Raw genomic sequence first — 20052 nt, 5'->3', positions numbered from 1 at the left:
CCTTTTTGGATTTTGAAGAGAAGGAAGTGTACTGCCTGCAGTCTTCTACAGCTTGCTTGTATCCCAGCCACGATTAGATTAAGGGTCTTGAGGTTCAGTTGAGTGATGCCAATCATTTTCACTCTGGTATGGAATTCCATCGTATGAAGACACCACAATTAAGTTTTCATTGCACTATTTGAGGACATTTGGGTTGCTTCCAATTTTTTGCTGCTAGGATCAGTGCTTGTGTGAATGTTCTTAATTGTTTCTCCTGGTATGTATGTATGTTTGGGGAGTTGGTTGGGGTAAGGATTTCCGTGGGGCATTTGCAGGGGCCTAGGGAACACACATTATTGTCAACTTCAGTTGATAAGGGCAAACTGTTTCCCAGAGTGGTTGTGTCAGTTCACATACTTGCCAGCTCTTTGAGAGTTCCCTTTGCTTCACTCCCTCGCCGATGCTTGGAATTATCAGTTTTTAAAATGTTACAGGCTGATACATGTGGGATCATAACTCATTGTGGTTTAAATTTTTTATTTCCCTGATTATGCACTTCGAATTTTTTTACTTAAAATATATTTTGGCAATTGTCCTATATCAGAGCGGTAAGGACTTCCTCCTCCTTTCTTGGACTGGAGAGTGTTCCATCATATGGAAATCTGACTATTTAACCAGTTCCTTATTGATAGACATTGAGTTGGCTCCATTGTTTTACAGTCAATTCTGCAATGAATAGCTTTGTATAGAGATGGTAAAGTGTGTCTGTACCTGAGGGAGTCTATATGTAGGTTTCTTACATAGGGACCTTCTGAGACATTTAGATGAAAATGGAAGATGGTTTTTGCTCCCCTCTGGCCCACCACCTGTCCACTTCCGGCAAATTCCCTTAATTCCCCAAGTTCCCAAGATGGGAACTGTATCTGTCCTGTCTTGTTTCACCACCACACCTTTTCTCTCAGATGGTAATGCTCATCTTCCCCCCTTCCCTCTGAACCAACCCAGAACCAACTTGTTCACCCCTACTCTCCACCCCCCCCACCACACACACACAGATTCCTTAGAGACCGTCCTACCCCGGCATCTCCTTCTTAGGACCATCCCCATCTTAAGAATTAATATTTCCTAAGGGGGTGGACTTTGCCTGGCCCTGAAGGAGAGGATAAGAAAACTGACCGCAGCCCTTACAGAATGAATAGTCTCAAAGGGGGCGGAGCAACAGATATATAAAACAACCAGGAAGTCAGTTGTAGGACAAATCCCAGCCCAGCATCTATTGGCTGTGCTGCCCTGGCAAACCTGGGCCTCATTTTCTTTATAGAAAGAGGACAGTAACCCTTCTCTGGGGCTTGGGGCCCAGTGGGGCCTGTGTTCACACACTTGCAGGTCATAGCTTTCCTTGTTATCAAGGACACTTCTAATTCAAGGAGCCCATGAAAATGACTATGGTAGGCACAAGTTCAGGGTCTGAGAGCATCCGGAGGAAGGGGAAGGAAGCCCAAATTGACATGTCGGTTCACAAAGAACTTTTCCTTATTCTGCTATAGAGCCCACATATTCTCTCTTTGGTGGGTGTTTTAGGGGGCTCTGAACTTATGCAGCTATAAAGCATGCTACAGTGAACAGCCTTGACCTCAGGTCATCTGGCATGAGCAGGTACATGTGCTGGATGAGGCTCTAGAAGGGGAGCTGCTGAGTGCACCGGGCACCATTCAGTACATCCTCCCTGAATCTGCTCATAAGACTCAACCATAAAGATACTTCTTCCTTCCGTAATCAGACTCCCTTAGCACTTTCACCCACAGACTCTGGCTGTCTGGGTACATGTCCTGTCTTCTGGGCACTTGTTTAGGGAGAGAGCAGGCCTAATTTCATTCTCCTGTGCTCAGCACACAGTAGGTGGGCACTCAACACAGGTGAACTGAGTTACCATTAACCTTCATGGAACATTTTCTCATTTGGTCCTCAAAACGACCTTGTGTGTGGGCCTGGCAGAATGATCATCCCCATTTTACAGGTGGGTAAGCTGAGGGTCAGAGACACGCAGTCTTGCCCTTGGCCATACTTGATCTTGGCCTCAGGCTGAGGAGGAACGGAAACCCAGGGCTTCTGACTCCCAGCACAGATTCACTACCCCTGGGCCACACTGCCTCCCAGGGGCTGTTGAAATGCAATTAGCTGAGGTAGGACCCTTGTCTCAGCCTTACTCTCTGGCTGTTTTTCCCTACACAGAACTAATGGCCAGGGCCTTCAAAGCCTTATTTTCTTGTTTATTTGCCAACAAAGATTAGAAAGATCAGAATATCTAACCAACATTTTTTGAGTCCTCACACACTCCAGGCAACCTCTCAGCTCATTTACTTTTCAGAAGCTGAGACATTATTATCCCCCTCATACAGATGAGGTTAAATGAGTGGTAAGTAGCAGAGCCGGGATTTAAACCCAAGCGGAGTCCACTTTCTTAACTTTTCTATACCACTGGCTCTCAGTCAATGGCTTTTAGTATATGACACTAATGAATTACCATTCTATTCTTTCAAGCCTCTGTTGAAATGGTGGCTCTCTGCTTGGTATTTTAGGGATGACAGGAAGGTCCTTGGGGGAATTCCCTGGTGGTCCAGTGGTTAGGACTTCACGCTTTCATTGCCGAGGGCATGGGTTCGATCCCTGGTTGGGGAACTAAGATCCCACAAGCTGTGCGGCATGACCCCCCCAAAAAAATTTTAAAAAAATAAATAACGTGCTCATTTTACAAAATAAAATAAAATAACAAACAAAAAAGGAAGGTCCTTCACCCATAAAAATCTAAATACCTTCCCACCAGTTTAGAGCTGCTTATGATTGCACAAGTAGAGCTATATCCCTTAGGCTGACAGCTTTGATCCTTCATGAAATGAGATACTCCCAGGTCTTTTGTCAACTTTTTAATGCTCAGTCCTGCTTTTCATGCCATGAACAGCTTTCTCCTTCTCTATAGTTCTTACAATAAAACAAAAGAGGTTTTACTCAAATGTAACATTAAATCACACTATTAAATATGACTTTACAAACTCCTCCTCTCACCACTGCCACTATTTACGAATTATCTGAAGGTCCTATCTCCTGTTACAGAAACTGGATTTGGATCCGCTTGCCTGACACACAGCAAAGCCAATCTACTGACCCCAGGTTGTGGTGAAGAAAAGTACAGTGTTTATTGAAGGCATTGAGCAAGGAGAGCGGGCAGCTCATGCTCAAAAGACCCAAACTCCCCAGTGGCTTTCAGGGAAGGGTTTTAAAAGGCAGTATTAGTGCTGTGGGTTGCATTCTTCTGGCTGGTTGGTAGTGAGGTAACCGGGTGAGGTTTTGGGAATCAACATCATCAACCTTCTGGTCCCAACCGGCCGGGGGGTCTATGTGCTTGTGGACAGCAGTTTTCCTGGTTGGAAGCAGGAGAAGTCTGGTTTGTGTAAAAACAGTTTAGGAATGTGTGTCAGACCTCGTTATCTATATCTTTCAGGGAACTGGGAATTCAGTGACTCTGCTATGTAACTGATTTATAGTCTAAATTGTTATGTTTCCTCGCCCAACAGCTATTCTTTGTTTCTGTGTGTTCGAATTTCCTAATATTTAACTCTTGAGCCAGACTTTTGAAACTGAGGGGGGGCCTGAAGCAAAGCCTCTTACCTCAAGAGATGGGGAACATGGGAGGGGTGGCTTGTACACCCGAGAGGTCCTAAAGTGTCCCACACAGTTTCACTCCCACCTCACTGTCCTCTGTCCCACTCATCCTGCCACTACGCTCAGTGCTTTCACCATCCATTTGCCCAATCCACCGATGCTTTGGCCTCCCTGCTCCATGGCCTCCTCTCCCCCAGTGATCTTATCTTCCCTGGCTCACTACTCAGCCCCACACTCAAGCCCTAGGCCCTCTGAAGATCCCATGTTCAAAGCTCTTTCTAGCTCTTCTCTTCAAGCCTTTACTCCCATGGGCCCCATAGTCCACTGATCTCACTACCTTTCACTGTCCCCTTCAAATCCCTTCTCCCCTCCTTTCCCTGCCTCAACTCCATCGTTAGTGATTACAACTCTTCTCTTGTCTACAGCCTCCCCTCCCGTACCTCAAGCTTTCTAGATTGTACTCACTTGGCAAAACTCCAGCCCAGTTAAATCCAGCTCTCGGCCGGCTCCACCTGCTCCACTGTATATTTTACTTGTTTACTTTGCTTGCCTCTGTCTGCCCCTATAGTACGTCAGCCCCAGGAGGGCAGGGCCGTGCCTCAGTCCACTGCTCTGTGTCTCAGTCCATACACAGAGCAGTGGACTGAGGCACGGTCCCTGCCCTCGTGAGGCTGACAAGGTAAATGTGCATGTTTGCTGAGTGCATTTCTTTCAGATGGTGGAAAAGGATCTGAGAACTTGTTTATGGTGGTATCTGGGGGCAAAGTGGAGGATGGAAGTCACATTGTGTCCAAGGAGGAACAGAGGAGGGAGTGAAGGGTGAGGAGGACAAGCAGGGGACTCCTCAAGTTTGCCCAAGGAAAATGTTGCTGTTCCTTCCTAACTGACTCTTCTTGTTCTGGGAGAAGATCTTGAAAGAGTTCTTCATTCTCGAGCCCAAATTACAGAATTCTAAACCTTTACCAAATTGTTGTTTCCTGCTAGTCTTGGTCACTTAAGGCTTCCAAGAAGACATTTGAATAGCCGTGATTAGCAGAGAATTGAAGCCCAGAGAATAGAAGGACACATGGGCACTGGTGGCAGAGCCAGGACTTGAACCCAGTATCCTGCCTGCAGTCCTGAGTTCTCTCCAACTGTCTGCTGTGCTGCCCTGCTGTGCTGTCATTTGCCCAATTGTCCTTATCCTTAAAAGAAGGACAGAAAATGTTTTGTCTAACCCACACTGAACACTCTTGAAAAACACTGTGGAAGAGATTTGTTACCAGTTCGGGTCCTTGGACTCTTTAATCCATAGAAATTGATAAGAAGCCAGACGAGGAATTCAGGCAAGGCTTTATTGGGAGCAAAAACAAATAATGGGTTCCCTTGCTCGCTCTCCCAGGAGGGTGGGCTGGTCCCTTACATGGGGTGATGGTAGGGGCGGATTGGTAGGTCGGGCCAGAGGGGTAGCTTAGGTGGTCTGCCCACCCCCTCGGTGGGGCTGTGTGCAGGAGTCATGCACAGGGCTCACCCTGTTTTTCTCCTAGCACCTCAGAAATAGCAGTAGGTTTATGGCCTTTTTATGTCTTATTCTTCATAATTGCCCCAACTGTGCATGTATATAGTTATTTTTAGTCCCTTATCGTTTCTTTGTACTGTGTCGCTCTGGTAGGAGGTTCTAGGTCCCAGCCTATCTTAGATTGAAGGATCCAACAAGGCTCCGGCAAACCTGTACGACATGCTTACAGAGTGACACACATTCCCTCATCTAATCCCCACGGCAGCCCCCTGAGGTTGGTACTGTTATTACCTCCATTGTGTGGAGAAGGAAACGGAGACACAAGGAGGTTACACAACTACACACACAGGAAGTGACGGACCCTCTGTGTGATTCAAGAGCCTATGCTTATAACCTTGATGCTCTAGGGTCGTAAATGCAACACAAAAATGACTTTTCAATTTAAGCAAATATTTTCCCCCGAAAGGTTTGAGTCCTGTCAACAAAAGGGACTCTGACCCTCTGAAACAGAAAGCAGTGTGGGAAGGCAGGCACTCCTTGTTAAATTGTGTGCTAGAGATATTTCAGCCCCAAGTCTGAAGGGGAAGCGCCGGAGGACAGGGGAAGGGGAAATGACACTTGGTTTGTCCCATTTTGTGCCAGCTGCTGTCTGTACATTAGCTCCACGCAAGTCTCACAGTGGGCCTAGGTCATGTGTTCCCGCAGCTAGTTGGTGGTAGAAGTGGGATTCAAAACGTACACATTTTACTCTATCAAGAGGCTTCCCAAGGCAGTGTTACATAGGACGTGTTTAAACACCACAAATAAGGCATTTCTGGGTCATGAGCTTGGAATTCAAAGTAATCTTGGTTAAGCCCCAGCTGAGGCTCTGATCATTGCATTCTTTCCTTCCTCTTTATCACTTGAGAACTGAAAAATTTTGTACAGACTAGACTTTCCACTGAGATGGGTAGAAGAGTTTGAACCAACTAATCGCTAAGTTTCGACTCCAAAAAAGGAAACAACTTGTTCTAATTTGCCAAAACTTAGGTCAAATACATTTTTTTTAAAAACTGAATTGTCCACAGGATCCCATTTGGCATTTTTGTCTTTTTAAAGATCAGTGAACTAACGTGAGGTTTCTAAAGAGAGCCAGCCCAGAGTGATAGAACCGTGGCCTGGGGGTCAGGACTCCTGGGTCCTGGGCCTGGCTCTGGCTTGGGCTTGCTGTGTGACCTTGAGCAGGTTACCTCCCATCCTGGGCTTCAGCACTATGAAATAAAGGGCTTGTGTCTGATGAGCTCTCTGTTCACCTCTAGACCTCAGGTTCTAGGATGGGATCATGGGCTCTGGACTTAAGACACTGGAATTCAAACCCCTGTGTCATCATTTACTAGTTGGTAAGTGAGCATGTTGAACAAGCTGCTTAACTACTCTGGGATTCAGGTTCTTCACATGTAAAATAGATGGATAATACCGCTGTCACGGGGTTGCAAAGACTGAATGAGAAAATTCCATAGTTCCCAGCACAAACAGAAGATGCATTCAATACTGGTTAGACACAGCAGTGATGAGGGTCCTTTATATGTTATTAAAAATCAATAAAGAACCAGATCATAAAAATCTAAGCTTCCACCAATAAGTACTTATTGAGCACATATTCTTCATTTGTGGTGAAACTTTCGGTTGGCTGCCCAAACCATCCCCAGCCCCTTCTTGGCCATCTCCAAGCACAGAGACTGGAAATCCCGATATTCTCTTTCCCAGCCTTGCTCGAAGCTTGAGGTGGCCATGTGATCCATGTTTTGGCCATGAGACATAAGCTACTGGGTGTCTTCTAGGAAAGTTTCTGTTCCCTGCTATAAGGGACAGTTACCAGTGAACAGCCCTCTGCTGCTGCCCCTTCTGTTTTTTTCCTGCCTTAAAAATATATTATGTGGAGCAGTGGCAGCAGTCTTATGATCATGAAGCACAATCACAGGGAGGAAAAGCCAACAAGCCAAGTGTATCAAAGTGTAAGGCTGGAAAGAGTCTGGGTCCTGGATGACATTGTTGAACAGAGAAATCAGCCCCAGCAGCTGCTGGCTGTTAGAGTTCTCACTAAATGTTAAAATACAAACCCTGTTTGTTTAAGCCACTGTCATCTGGGCTTCCTGTTCCGTAGCTGAGCCCATCCTATCTCATACATCATTCAACGAACATTAAGTTTCTACTAGTTCTAGGCACAATTCTAGGTATGAGGTTTACAAGAAGGGATAAGACATCTTTGAGGTTTTACAGCCTATTCAGGAAGACAGCCAATCTTTTTTTTTTAATGCAATGAAAATGTAAGTGGTGGTACAATTGAAGTCTCAAATGTTAGCCTGAGCACATAAAGGAAGGGGTAGACTATTGCTTCTAGACTGTAAACGCTTTCAGAACAGATACTTTGTTTTTCTTACCAATACATATCTAGCACGTCTCTTTGCATATAGCCAACACTCAATAAATATTTGTTGGATTTGGTAACTGTTCGTGCGGCTTACCCTGCATGAAGGATGATCTCACTTCTGTGCCCTTTTGAAGTTAAGTGTGGCCACAGGACTTGCTTTAGCCAATGAAATGAAAGCAGAATCGAAAAGGGAACCTTCATGCACTGTTGGTGGGAATGTAAATGAATACAACCACTAAGGAAAAGAATATGGAGATTCCTCAAAAAATTAAAAATATAACTACCATATGAACCAGCAATTCTACTTCTGAGTGTTTATCCAAAGAAAACAAACCCACTAATTTAGAAAGATGCATGCACCCCTGTGTTCACTGCAGCATAATTTACAACAGCCAAGATATGGAAGCAACCTAAGTGTCCATCAATAGATGAATGGATAAAAAAGAATGAAATCTTGCCATTTGTGATAACATAGATGGACCTAGAGGGTATTATGCTAAATGAAGTAAGTCAAACAGAGAAAGACAAATACCATATGATTTCACTTATATGTGGACTCTAAAAACAAAACAAACAAACATAATGAAACAGAAACAGATTCATAGATACAGAGAACAGACTAATGGTTGTGGGGAGGGGGGTTGGGGGATGATGGGTGAAACATAGGTCCATTTTAGGCGGAAGCAGGTAAAAGCCGGTGCCGATCTCTGTGCTCTCTCTTCTCCCTTGCTGTTTGTTGCTGGAACATAAACTAGCCAAACCTGACTAATACAGTGAATGAATAATTAATTAAATGAATGAGTGAATTAATAGTGGCAGTGTTGGGAATGGATTAAAGGGGTGGGGACACCCAAGGCAGGAAGTTTGGGGCTGACACTATTGGTTCCCTACCCTCTTCACGCTCTTCTCATTCCTGCTGGCAGAGCCTGCATCCCACTATTGAGATTGAAACTGCCAAATGATGGCTTTCCCAGCCTCCCCTGCAGCTAAAGCATGAATGTGTGGCCCAGTGCTGGCTAGTGGACCCCAAGGGAGAGTCTTCTGGGGGGCTTTCTGGAAAGGGTTTTTCTCTCAAATAGAAAGGACAGACTTTCCTCATTGTGTAAGCTACTCCACATTGACTTTTCTGTTACTTGCAGCCTAAAGCACCATAACTGATACAGTATTGATTGCTACAATGTGGCAGGAGCCCATGTGAGAGATGAGGCTTAGTTGAAAGGATAGAGAGGAAAAGATAGAGCTGAGGAAAGCTTGGAAGTAAAATCAATAGGACTTGTGACTGATTGGGTGCAGGGGTTGAGGTGTGTGCTGTGCAGAATAAAAGAGGTTTAAAACCCAGTCACTGATGTCAAGGATCCCAGTGAGAGAGATACATACTGAATGAAAACACCAACTGCACGAGGTAGCCTATCACGGGCCAATGTGTACTGTAGGAGCTGTGAGGAGGGAGGGATGAGGAGGCAGCACAGGACTTGAAGAATGGCTGGACTTTGGGTTTGGATGGATAAAGAAGATGATGAGAGTTTGGGCAGACCCTTCCTAATATATCTTAGACCAAATTTTATAGCTAGTACTTTACAAATAGTCTTTGTCTTAAAACTTCCATTTTTAACTTCGTTTCAACCATTTTCACATAGTAGATGAAAGGCAATAGAGGGACAATCCAGTTCAATACCAGATGTACTTCAAATGTAAGCATCATTTAAAATATGGCTACTTAATAAATCACTAGGTAGATACGCTGTAGGTCATTTACCTATTTCCTTGATCTCAGATGCTATGGGTTTTCAATGCTTGAATACCTAAAATAGTGCTCTCGTGGGACTTCCCTGGTGGTCCAGTGGTTAAGATGCTGTACTTCCATTGCAGGGGGCGCAGGTTCGATCCCTGGTCGGGAAACTAAGATCCCGCATGCTGCCACACAGCATGGCCAAAAAATAGAAAAAAAAAAAATTAAAATAGTGCTGTGGTGAGCTCTTTTGGCTAGAGTTTTTCTATGCCTTAGATTATTTCCTGAGGATAAATTTTCAGGAATGGAATAACTCATTCAAAGAAATATTGAAAGCAGTGAGCCTCACCCAAGACACAGCTGCTATAATTCTTGATAAATAGCCAAATTGCCCTCCAAAATGCTTCTATCATTGCACATGAGATTTTTGTTTAACACGAAAAATGAAAAACTGGATCACCTGACTCAGGAAGAACTTAGTATGTATTATGGCTATTTTCACCTTGTGAGCTTCGCCCTCAGGACTCTCTTTTTCATCTCAGGTTCCTAATAGTCAGGGTGGGCTGCTCCTGTTCTGAGCTCATATGGCCTGAATACATGGCTTAAGTTGGAGACATAGTTAACTGAGCTAGAAAGCAATATGCTTCCTCATCTTTTCTTGAAACAGAACTCCAACCCTTCATCAAAGAGCTAAACAAAGTAACCATTAAATAGCCAAGTAAATAATTCGACGTGATGACTTGTTTTTAAAAAGTAAACTCTTAGGTTTAAATTATAATTAGGTTTCTTGAGAAATAAATGTTTCTATTCTTTTCTCACTAATCCTGAATTATTTTCAAGCACAGCCTAATCTCATCCTGATCTCGGTCCTCTGATTAGACTGGGCCATACTAATTGGAGTTAGAATTAAAAAGTCCTTGCAGGGCTGATGTAAGGACCTATCTGGCTTCCCAGACCAGCAACCTGTTATACTGGCTGTTGAGTCTACTTAACTCTCAGCCTTGGGCTCAGACCCCCTTACCCCCCTTCCCCCCACACACAGAGGCTGAGACCACTTTGGGCCCCAGATAGGCAGACAAGAGGGGCTAGCCACATGAACTAGACTGTCATCTGTCTCCTCCTGAGGGAGAGGACGGTCCTGGGCATTGAGAGAGAAGCACAATCCTAGCAGAGACTGGAAAAGGATGTTCAAAGGGATGGCAGGAGCCTACCTCCCATTTGTAGCCTTTTTTTTTTAGATTCCACATATAAGCGATATCATATATGTCTTTCTCTGTCTGACTTACTTCACTCAGTATGACAATCTCTAGGTCCATCCATGTTGCTGCAAATGGCATTATTTCATCCTTTTTTATGGCCGAGTAATATTCCATTGTATCTATGTACCACATCTTCTTTATCCATTCTTCTGTTGATGGACATTTAGGTTGCTTCCATGTCCTGGCTATTGTAAATAGTGCTTCAATGAACATTGGGGTGTATGTATCTTTTGGAATTATGGTTTCCTCTGGATATGTGTCCAGGAGTGGGATTGCTGGATCATATGGTAGCTCTATTTTTAGTTTTCTAAGGAATCTCCGTACTGTTCTCCATAGTAGCTGTACCAGTTTACATTCCCACCAACAGTGCAGGAGGGTTTCCTTTTCTCCACACCCTCTCCAGCATTTATTGTTTACCTCCCAGTTTGGCTAGACATCAAATATCTGCATCATTGAAAAATCACAAGAGTACCTGAACAATGAATTGGCAACCTTTTTCCTAACTACAGGACTAATCAAAACTCAATATAATAAGTTTCCCTTTACTTCTCTGAATCTCATTTCCTCTTCTATAAACCGGGGTTTAAAAACTCTAAAACTCTGGGGCTTACCTGGTGGCACAGTGGTTAAGAATCCTCCTGCCAATGCAGGAGACACAGGTTCGAGCTCTGGTCCGGGAAGATCCCACATGCCGCGGAGCAACTAAGCCGGTGCACCACAACTACTGAGCCTGCGCTCTAGAGCCCGCGAGCCACAACTACTGAAGCCGGCGCGCCTAGAGCCCGTGCTCCACAACAAGAGAAGCCACCACAATGAGAAGCACCCGCACCGCAACGAAGAGCAGCCCTTGCTCGCTGCAACTAAAGAAAGCCCCGCGCAGTGACAAAGACCCAATGCAGCCCAAAAAAAAACCCCCAAAACAAAAGAACCCTCTAACTCTTAGTATTGCTATAAAAACCAGATGAGGTGATAACGTGAAGGTCTCTGAAAACAGATTAAGAAATTATTATTATTCACTTTTTTTTCATTTATAATAATGCAGCTAACATCTATATTGCAATTTACAGTTTACAGTAGTTCTTCTCAAACTCCAATGTGCATATGAATCACTTGGGAGTCTTGTTAAAATGTGGATCTTAGGTTCAGTAGGTCTGGGACATGAGATTCTGCTGGTGCTGGTTCACACACCACACTTTGAGTAACAAGGGTTTGCAGCAATTTGCAAACATGAAATTTACTAATAGTCGATTCCTGACAGACTTCAAGTCATCAGTATGGAGCGTTGTTAGTGTATCCCACATGTTATATGATCAAAGCTCAAGGTCTGAACCGATTGCTGAGATAGACACCCATGGTGGCCAAGTAAGTGTTGTCTCAGGTTTGACAAACTGTTCCTGGAAGGTGAGTATCTCAGGAAAAATCCAAGGACAATGGGTCTCTCCTTGTAACCATAGCTTAAGTTAGGGCCCAGAGCTTTGCTCTGATAATTATTTAAACTAAGTTGAGGAAGTGGTGATTTTCATGGGTTTACTGCTTGGCAGGTTCTCTATACCCCAGTGCTGGGGGATGCTTCCCTCTAAAAACATTTATTCTCTCCTGAAAACAGTTTAAAATATGTTTTTTAAAAACTATTGAAAAGATGATGTAAAATTACCAGTAAGGACCATTTTGAGAAAGGAAGATCCCCACGATCCCACCACACAATGGTTTTTATTGTTATAGTTCCTTTCTAGATGACACATCTTTCTGTACTATATTTCCTTGGTTCTAAAATACCATCAAATTTAAGCCTCAGCATTAATTTAGTGAAAGCTTTTTAGGGGGAAAAAAAACCCACCACAAGAACCTATTAAGAATGCCCATTGATTGAGATAAATTCTGATAACGGAAACTTAAAATGTGGGTTAGAATTGTGCCTTAGAGTTGAGGAATATAGTAGGAAAAAAGATATCAATCTATTTTACTTTGCTATATACCAGGAAGTGTTTTAAATTATTTGATTTTTTGTATCAGAAACACGCTCACCTGGTTCAACATTCAGAGGGTAGAAAAGTTGTCAGTGACTTGTTCCCAAATGTCCACCTCTCTGTCCCCTCCCTAGAGGCCCAGGTGTTTTCAGTCACTTGTTTGCTGGTCAGAGGTATTTTGTGCTTAGAGCTGCAAGTGAAGTCTTCTATTTTTTGCCCCCTTTTTTACATGAATGGCATCATCTCATACTCTTTTTCCAGGATCTTGCTTTTTCACTTAACAAAATATCAAGATTGAGCCACATCATGCCAAGACCATTCTGATTTCTTCTGTTTTGCTAAGATTACATCACAAGCATTTCTCTATCTTTTTATACAATTGCTATAATTATCCTACTTGATGACTGTTTGGTTTTGTGGGGTGACTGGGCCACAATTTAATAACAACTCCCTGTTGTTGGGCATTTAGGTTGTTTCCAGTGTTTGGTTATGACACGGAACACGTGATGACCATTTAGTCATTCAGCAAGTATTTATTTGACAACCATGAGTTGCCATCCTCCAGCGTACCAAAGTGCCCTCCCCCATGGGGCTGACAGTCACACAGCGGGAGTAGCCAGAGAAATGAATAAGAGCACAGAAGTGTCCCCAATCCCCCAAGGGGCCTCTGAGTATAGTCGGGGATCCCACATGGGGAAAAGAGAGATCAAGGTGGCGACAGATCCGCCTACAAGCACTGGCCGGTGTGAATGAATGAGTTGGTTACAGCTTATTCATCAGGCTTGTGAGCTTGGTTAGCATGCATCCACCTCAGATACAGATCCAACCCCCAGTGCCGACAATGTCACTGCCCAGGATGCCAGTTACGTGAATTTACAGAGGTGTTAAATAAAGAATTACAATGGTTAATACTTTGTAAGCACTTACCATATACTAGGACCACCCTTTAGGAGGTATTATTTTCCCATACATAAGAAAACTAAGGCACTGAGATGTTAAGTAACTTGGAATCAACATAGCTATGATTTAAACCCAGACCACCCAGGTCCCCGACCACCTACACTGTACTGTCCTGAGGAAGGTTATTGGACTCAACCCTGGGGTACAATTTGTCTTTGTTCTGTGAATGCCGGCCCAATCCCTCTCCCTTCTTAAATCTCAACAAGGATAAACTCGGGGTGCCTTTAATTCCCATTTATCGGATGAGCATTTTCCTAGGTTGAGCCTGGCTTTTCTTCCTCTCCAGAGAATTGCCTACCAGTACCTTTGAGGGGGGAGCTCTCCTCCTCCACTGGGGGAGGGGGTGCAGAGCCTCTTCCTACCCTGCAGCCAGACAGTGCAAGGGGACTCAGAGCCTACGGTGGCCCAGACCGCAAGACTCAGGCAGCAGGGACCTAGGCGAATCCAATTGGCTCAGACCTGCCCCAACCTTCCATCCCTCTTCCCTCTCATTCCCTGCTTCTCCCAACCACTTCCCCTTGGTTCCCAGACAACTGCCCGCTCCCCCAGACAAAGGCAAGCCTGGATCTCATCAACCAGCACGTTGCTGCAAGCACTGCCCCTTATGCCTTCAGACCCAGCTGCAGAACACATGTAATCAAACTGTCCCAATGATGCCCAGTCTCCTGCCCCATTTCTAATAATTCAATTTCTTCTCCTCTTCACCTCAGAATATTTCAAATGCCAAAACAAATAGCAACTTACAGCAATGGGGACCACCTACAGCAATTCTTCTTTGTTTACTGTAATGGAAGTAACAAGGAAAACAGGAAAGATTGGCAATGAAAAATGGGTTTCCCTCGCACCCTCAAACCCTGGTCCTCCTCAGAAGTAGCCACCGTGAGTAGTTTTGTTTCTGAAATTTTACGTGCATACACATAGGGAATTTTTTTTTCATTTTTGACATAAATGGTAGCATATTTATTCTTTGGATCCTTGGGGTTTTTTTTTATTTTTATTTTTCCCATTTACCAATATATCTTGGAGAACTTTCCATATGAACACATCCAGATCTCCCTTATTCTTTTCTATGGCTGCAGAGAATTACATTATGTGGTAAATGAATACATACCAGAATTAATTTAACTAACTTTCCACTGAGAGATACTTAGGTTACTTCTAGATTTTTGCTATTACAACTGGTGCTGTATTTAACAACCCTGTGCATATATTGGGGTTCTGGGGGGACTCCTGTGGGTATTTCTGCAGGATAAATTCCTACAAGCATTTATTTTAAAACAGATGGTGCCAAACAGCCCACCAGACTGCAGTTTTTCACTAGAGACTGAACAAATAGCTTAGGCTTGATGGTTAAATCATTTAAAATAACCAAGACTCTATTTTATATGAGAGGGCATCTTTATGACTTAAACACACAAGCATATAAACCATAAAGGAAAAGAATGATACATTTTACTACATTAAAATTTTAAACTGCTGTACCATAGAGACATCATAGAAAAGTTAAAAGACAAGCCACAAACTGGGAGAGGATATTTGCAATGCATTCAATGGAGCTATTATTAGTATCAATGTCTACACATTAATAACAGAAGGCAAACGCTGTCCTCACCCCAATGGGGAAAGGCTAAGAATAAGCAATTCAGCGAAGAGGAAAGACAATGAACATATGAAATGACGCCTAGCCTCGTAAATAATCAGGAAAACATCAGTGAGACAACAATAAGATGGTGTCCACACCCTTCCGATTGGCAACATTTAAAAAATCTGGTAATACCAAGAGAAGGGAAGCAATTAGATCTCTTATTGTCTGGGAGCGTAAAATGGCACAACCACTCCAGAGAGCAATTTGGCAACAACTGGTCAAATTGAAGAAGTGCCCTATTTTCCTATTGTGTGTATTCTTGATGGTCTGGCATTTGGCCTCCCTGACTGGGGAGAGACCACCCCTCCCAGGGTTAACCAATTCTTAGTGATAGCAAAGGGCTCAAAGCACACCTTTCACAGCAAAGAAACCAATCCAGAGCCCTTACTCTGAACCACCTCCTTTATCTGGCTGTTATACTCCAGGAAGCAATATTCCTCTGCCTTAATCACCCAGGGCTAGGTTCCAGACAACATGAGACCACCTCTATAGTCCAGAGCCTGCTGACACTATTTAAATCAGCCAGTCCTAAGCTGTTTCTCTGCCCTGCCTTGCCTTTCTTGCAGAAAACACAAACAAGTTTCTGGGCCATGCTTTCCCCTCATCCCGTCTGCCTCCTGACCAAACCTGGTGCTTCCCCATATAGCCCTGCATGGCATGGCAAGCCCTCGTGAATCAGGGTGTAAATAATAAAAATTTTCTTTCATTGGCATTAGCTTCTCCATGTCACTACTCAGTTACCTCCATAAATTAAAATCCCATGGCTACAACTGGTATATCCACATTGTGACCTTGAGAAATTCCCATATGATTTAAAGGGAGATGTATAAAAGGGTTCTCACTGTAGCATTGTTGGTTATAGTAAAACAATGGAAACAACCTGAATGTCCATCAGTAAGAGAATAATGAATATGTTGCCCATGGTCTCATAATAGGTTACCAAAGCAGTAACAAGGAAAAGACCAGAGCCATGTATCCCAACGCTGAATGAAAACAGCAAACTGCAGAATAAGTCAATGTGTTTGCTTATGTGAAATTTAAAATATTTATAAAACAATACTATATATTGTTTATAAAACATATTCATGTAATAAAAATATAAAAACATGGAAGGGAAAGACTCTCTCCAATCTGGGACATGGTTTTCCCATGGGAGGGAGAGTGGGGGTAAAATTAGGAAAGAGTTTGAAGGAGGTTTCACCTCTACCTATGATGTTTCATTTCTTTAAAACCAAGCAAGTATTTGTCCAAGATGTGATGAAATGTTAAGGTTAGTTCAATCTGTCAGGTAGGTACATGGTTGTTTGCTATTCTATTTTCAGTACTTTACTGTATGATTAAGCTGTTTCATAATGAGAATAAGATGTGATTTAGACTGCATGAATGATCTCAAGGTCATGTAAAAGGACAACATGACAGGGTGCTAGCAAGCTCTGTCCCCATCTCAAGAGTGTCAAATTTTCTCCTCTCGCCTTGTCTTTTTTTTTTTTTTAATTACTGACTTTTTAGAAAAGGTGTAAACACTTGCACCCCACAGAGGATATACATATATGTTGATCAAGTATTCAAAAATTAAGTCACAGACCTCAAAAGTCAAGTGCTATATTAGAGAGCTGTTCAATTAATGAGCAGAACCTCACTTGTTTTCCAGGAGGAATAAAGAAGAGAAAAATATTCTATTCTGACAAAAGTAATAGTTGGTAAACAATTTCTAAAAGGTATAATAAAATTCTTCTGAAATTTTCAGATTGAATTTTTCAGAATTTTTATGAATCAGATTTCAGCTATAATAAACTATACCTTAAAGTATTTCTTTTATTTTTCCTAAAAACAAAGAACTAGTTTTTATTTGTTCATCTCAAGATGATAATTCTACATTTTACTAGAAATACTGAATAGTCCTTGCATTAGTCCTGAGGTTTTCAGCAGCAAATATCAAATGCACAGTGGCTTCAACAATAAAGGCATTCAATTATCTGATATAACAGGAAGGGTACAAATGGTTTGGGGGTTGGTACAGTCACTCAACAATCTCCTCAAGGACCCAGACTCTTTCTTTCTCTCTCTTCTGCTATCCTCAGTGAAGTAGCCAGCCTCCAAATTGTCCCTTAAGAATCCCCACTTTCTGGTCACATAGACCAACCCTAGCAAAATGTAGGAGGGGTGTGAATATGGCAGAAGGGATGGTTATCACTTCTCACAGTGTTATAAAAAGACTATGGCTTCCATTGGGGGTTCACACTCTCTATCTCTCTTATTCTCTCTCACTCCCTTGCACATCTCACTCTGGGAAAAGCAAGCTGTCATCTTGTGAGCAGCCCAGTGGAGAGGACCATGTGGTGAGGCACTGAAGCTTTCTATCAATAGCCAGCTAAGAACTGATGCCTACCAGCAACCATGAGAGTGTGTTTGGAAGTGGACTGTTCCACCCCAATGACCCTCGAGATGATTGCAACCCTAGCTGTCAGCTTGACTACAACCTAATGAGAGACCCCGAGCCTGGAATTAATCCATTTCTGGGTTCCTAATGCTTGGAAACTGTGTAAGATCATAAACATTTGTTATTTGAAGGAACTGAATTTTGAGGTAATTTGTGACACGGCCATAGATAACTAATACACTCAGTGTGGCTGCCTGTTTCCCCTGATGGGTACAAGATGGCTGCCGTAGCGCCATCCTCCATGTTCTCACAGGATAGCATCTCAGGCAGGAAGAAAGGGGGATGGGATGAAAGGGGCTCTCCTTAGGTACCTTTCTCCTTTTATCAAGGAGGAAAACCTTTGTTGGGAGCCACCCAGCAGATTCACCCTTACTTCTCATTGGCCAAAACTGGGTCTTATGATGGACTCTAGCTGCAAGGGAGACTTTGAAATCGAGTATCTAACCTTTCAGCTGCTCTGTAGGGAAGTGGGCAGGGAACGGTGGGCCGGGAATGGCTGCTGTGTAGTAACAAGTTACCAGCCCTTCTCCCAGTTTCACTTTGTTTTTGTTTCCGATTCTTTTTTTTTGGCCACGTGGCACAGTATGCAGGATCGTGGTTCCCCGACCAGAGATCGAACCTGCAACCCCTGCTTTGGGAGTGCAGAGTCTTAACCACTGGACCGCCAGGCAAGTCCTGTCTTTGTTTTCACCTGGCATCATTTAATTTGCTCCTTCATACTCTGTATTCACAGTAACCGGAAGTTAGGCCTCCCTTAGATTCAGGTTAAACACTATTGGCAAGATTACTCATGGGCGGTGCTGTGATCTTCATACTCTCTCACATCGAGAAACAACCACGTTCTTCACTCAATAAACATTTTACAAGATTTAAGTAAAGCGGGGTGCACCATCAATGAAAAGCTAACCCAGAATCTCAATGCCGTCTTTTTCCCTGTGAGATGTGTCCTGAGTGGTCTCACTTATGTTATATTTAGGGAAACTCTAGGTTCTTCTATAAGTTCCTTTTGGGTTGTCTTGTTGGAATTGTGTGTGATAAGCAGTCTCAGTTTCTTGCATGTGATTTCCTCAGAGGCTGATGAGTCAGATGAGTAGCATTAACTTAGTGTAAAACACCTGAAAGGATTATGAGCCGACTTTAAAAATCAAATGCAGAAATGTCAGAATGTGATCCTTTCTTTCTTTCTTTCTTTCTTTGCGGTACGCGGGCCTCTCACTGTTGCGGCCCCTCCCATCGCGGAGCACAGGCCCCGGACGCGCAGGCGCAGCGGCCATGGCCCAAGGGACCAGCCGCTCCGCGGCACGTGGGATCTTCCCGGACCGGGGCACGAACCCGCGTCCCCTGCATCGGCAGGCGCACTCCCAACCCCTGCACCACCAGGGAAGCCCCGTGATCCTTTCTTGATGGCATCCACTTGGAGTTCTTAGGGCTTTGAGCATAATGTCAGGAACAATAGGAAATGAGACGAACCTTCTCAATCACTTAACACCAAGGAACTGAATGGGCGAGTCCTGCGGCCCGCCCCCAGCCCTCCTCAGAGGTGTGGAATACTCCACCAGCGTCAGCGCGTGGGAACATGTTAACAGTTCCAGTGGGGCCTTCCTAAGTGCAATCGTGAATTTCTAGTTTGCTTGTGGCCTAAACCAACAGCCAGGCCTGAAGAGCAAGGTGTCAGGGACCGAGTCAGGACACAGTGCTGTCTTTGAAAGGGTGGTGGGTCCCCAGCCTCCTCGAGGCCCTGCAGTCCATGTAGAACAAGTGGCCTTGCCTCCTATTTCACTGGGAATAGCAAGATGACCGGGAAGGAGCATACCTGTCCAAGGTTGTCTTCCTTCAACATGACCCTGTGCCCACCTCCAACTACTCACCCTTCTCTGCTACTCAATGGCAGGGGTCTCTGTCCCTGTCTCTGGAGCCTTCCCTGCCTCTCCTCCAAAACTCCAGTGTCCTGCTGTCATCTCAGACATGTCCTAAAGTAAACTCATACTCTATCCAGTTTCCCCAGCTCTGTCCCAGTTTTCCCAAAACTGCCAAAGGCAGCCCCACCCCTCCCAGCACCCAGGCTAAAAATGAGGCATCAGCCATGACTCATCCTGCCCATCCAACCCGTCCCCAGGTCTTGAGAGTCTCTGAAGCAATGGCTTCATTAACTTATCTTTTGTCAGCCGCCACCCCGGCTTGGCCACCAACATCCATAGGAGGATAGAGCACTATCCTCCTTCCTCATCCTCCAGCCTGTCTCATTGCCTTTCCAAGACTCTCCTGCCTGAGAACTCTCCTAGCTCCCCCTGCATGTTGCAAATGCAAATGCATCTGCTGACCCCATCTTTCTACTCCACCTTTTCTCCCAGGTCCATCTGTTCCAGAAGCCTTGGCCCTTTCTGACCTTTGATAATGAGACACACCACGTGCCAGGCATTTTACAGCTATATTTTAAATTTTACAGTTCCTGTACAGCATAGGCATTATTGTCCCTTTTATAGATGAGGGAAACTGAGGCCTGGA

Source organism: Grampus griseus (assembly GCF_964374135.1).
Source record: "Grampus griseus genome assembly, chromosome: 10".
Classification (NCBI taxonomy): domain Eukaryota; kingdom Metazoa; phylum Chordata; class Mammalia; order Artiodactyla; family Delphinidae; genus Grampus; species Grampus griseus.
Note: the sequence above shows the minus strand (reverse complement) of the source record.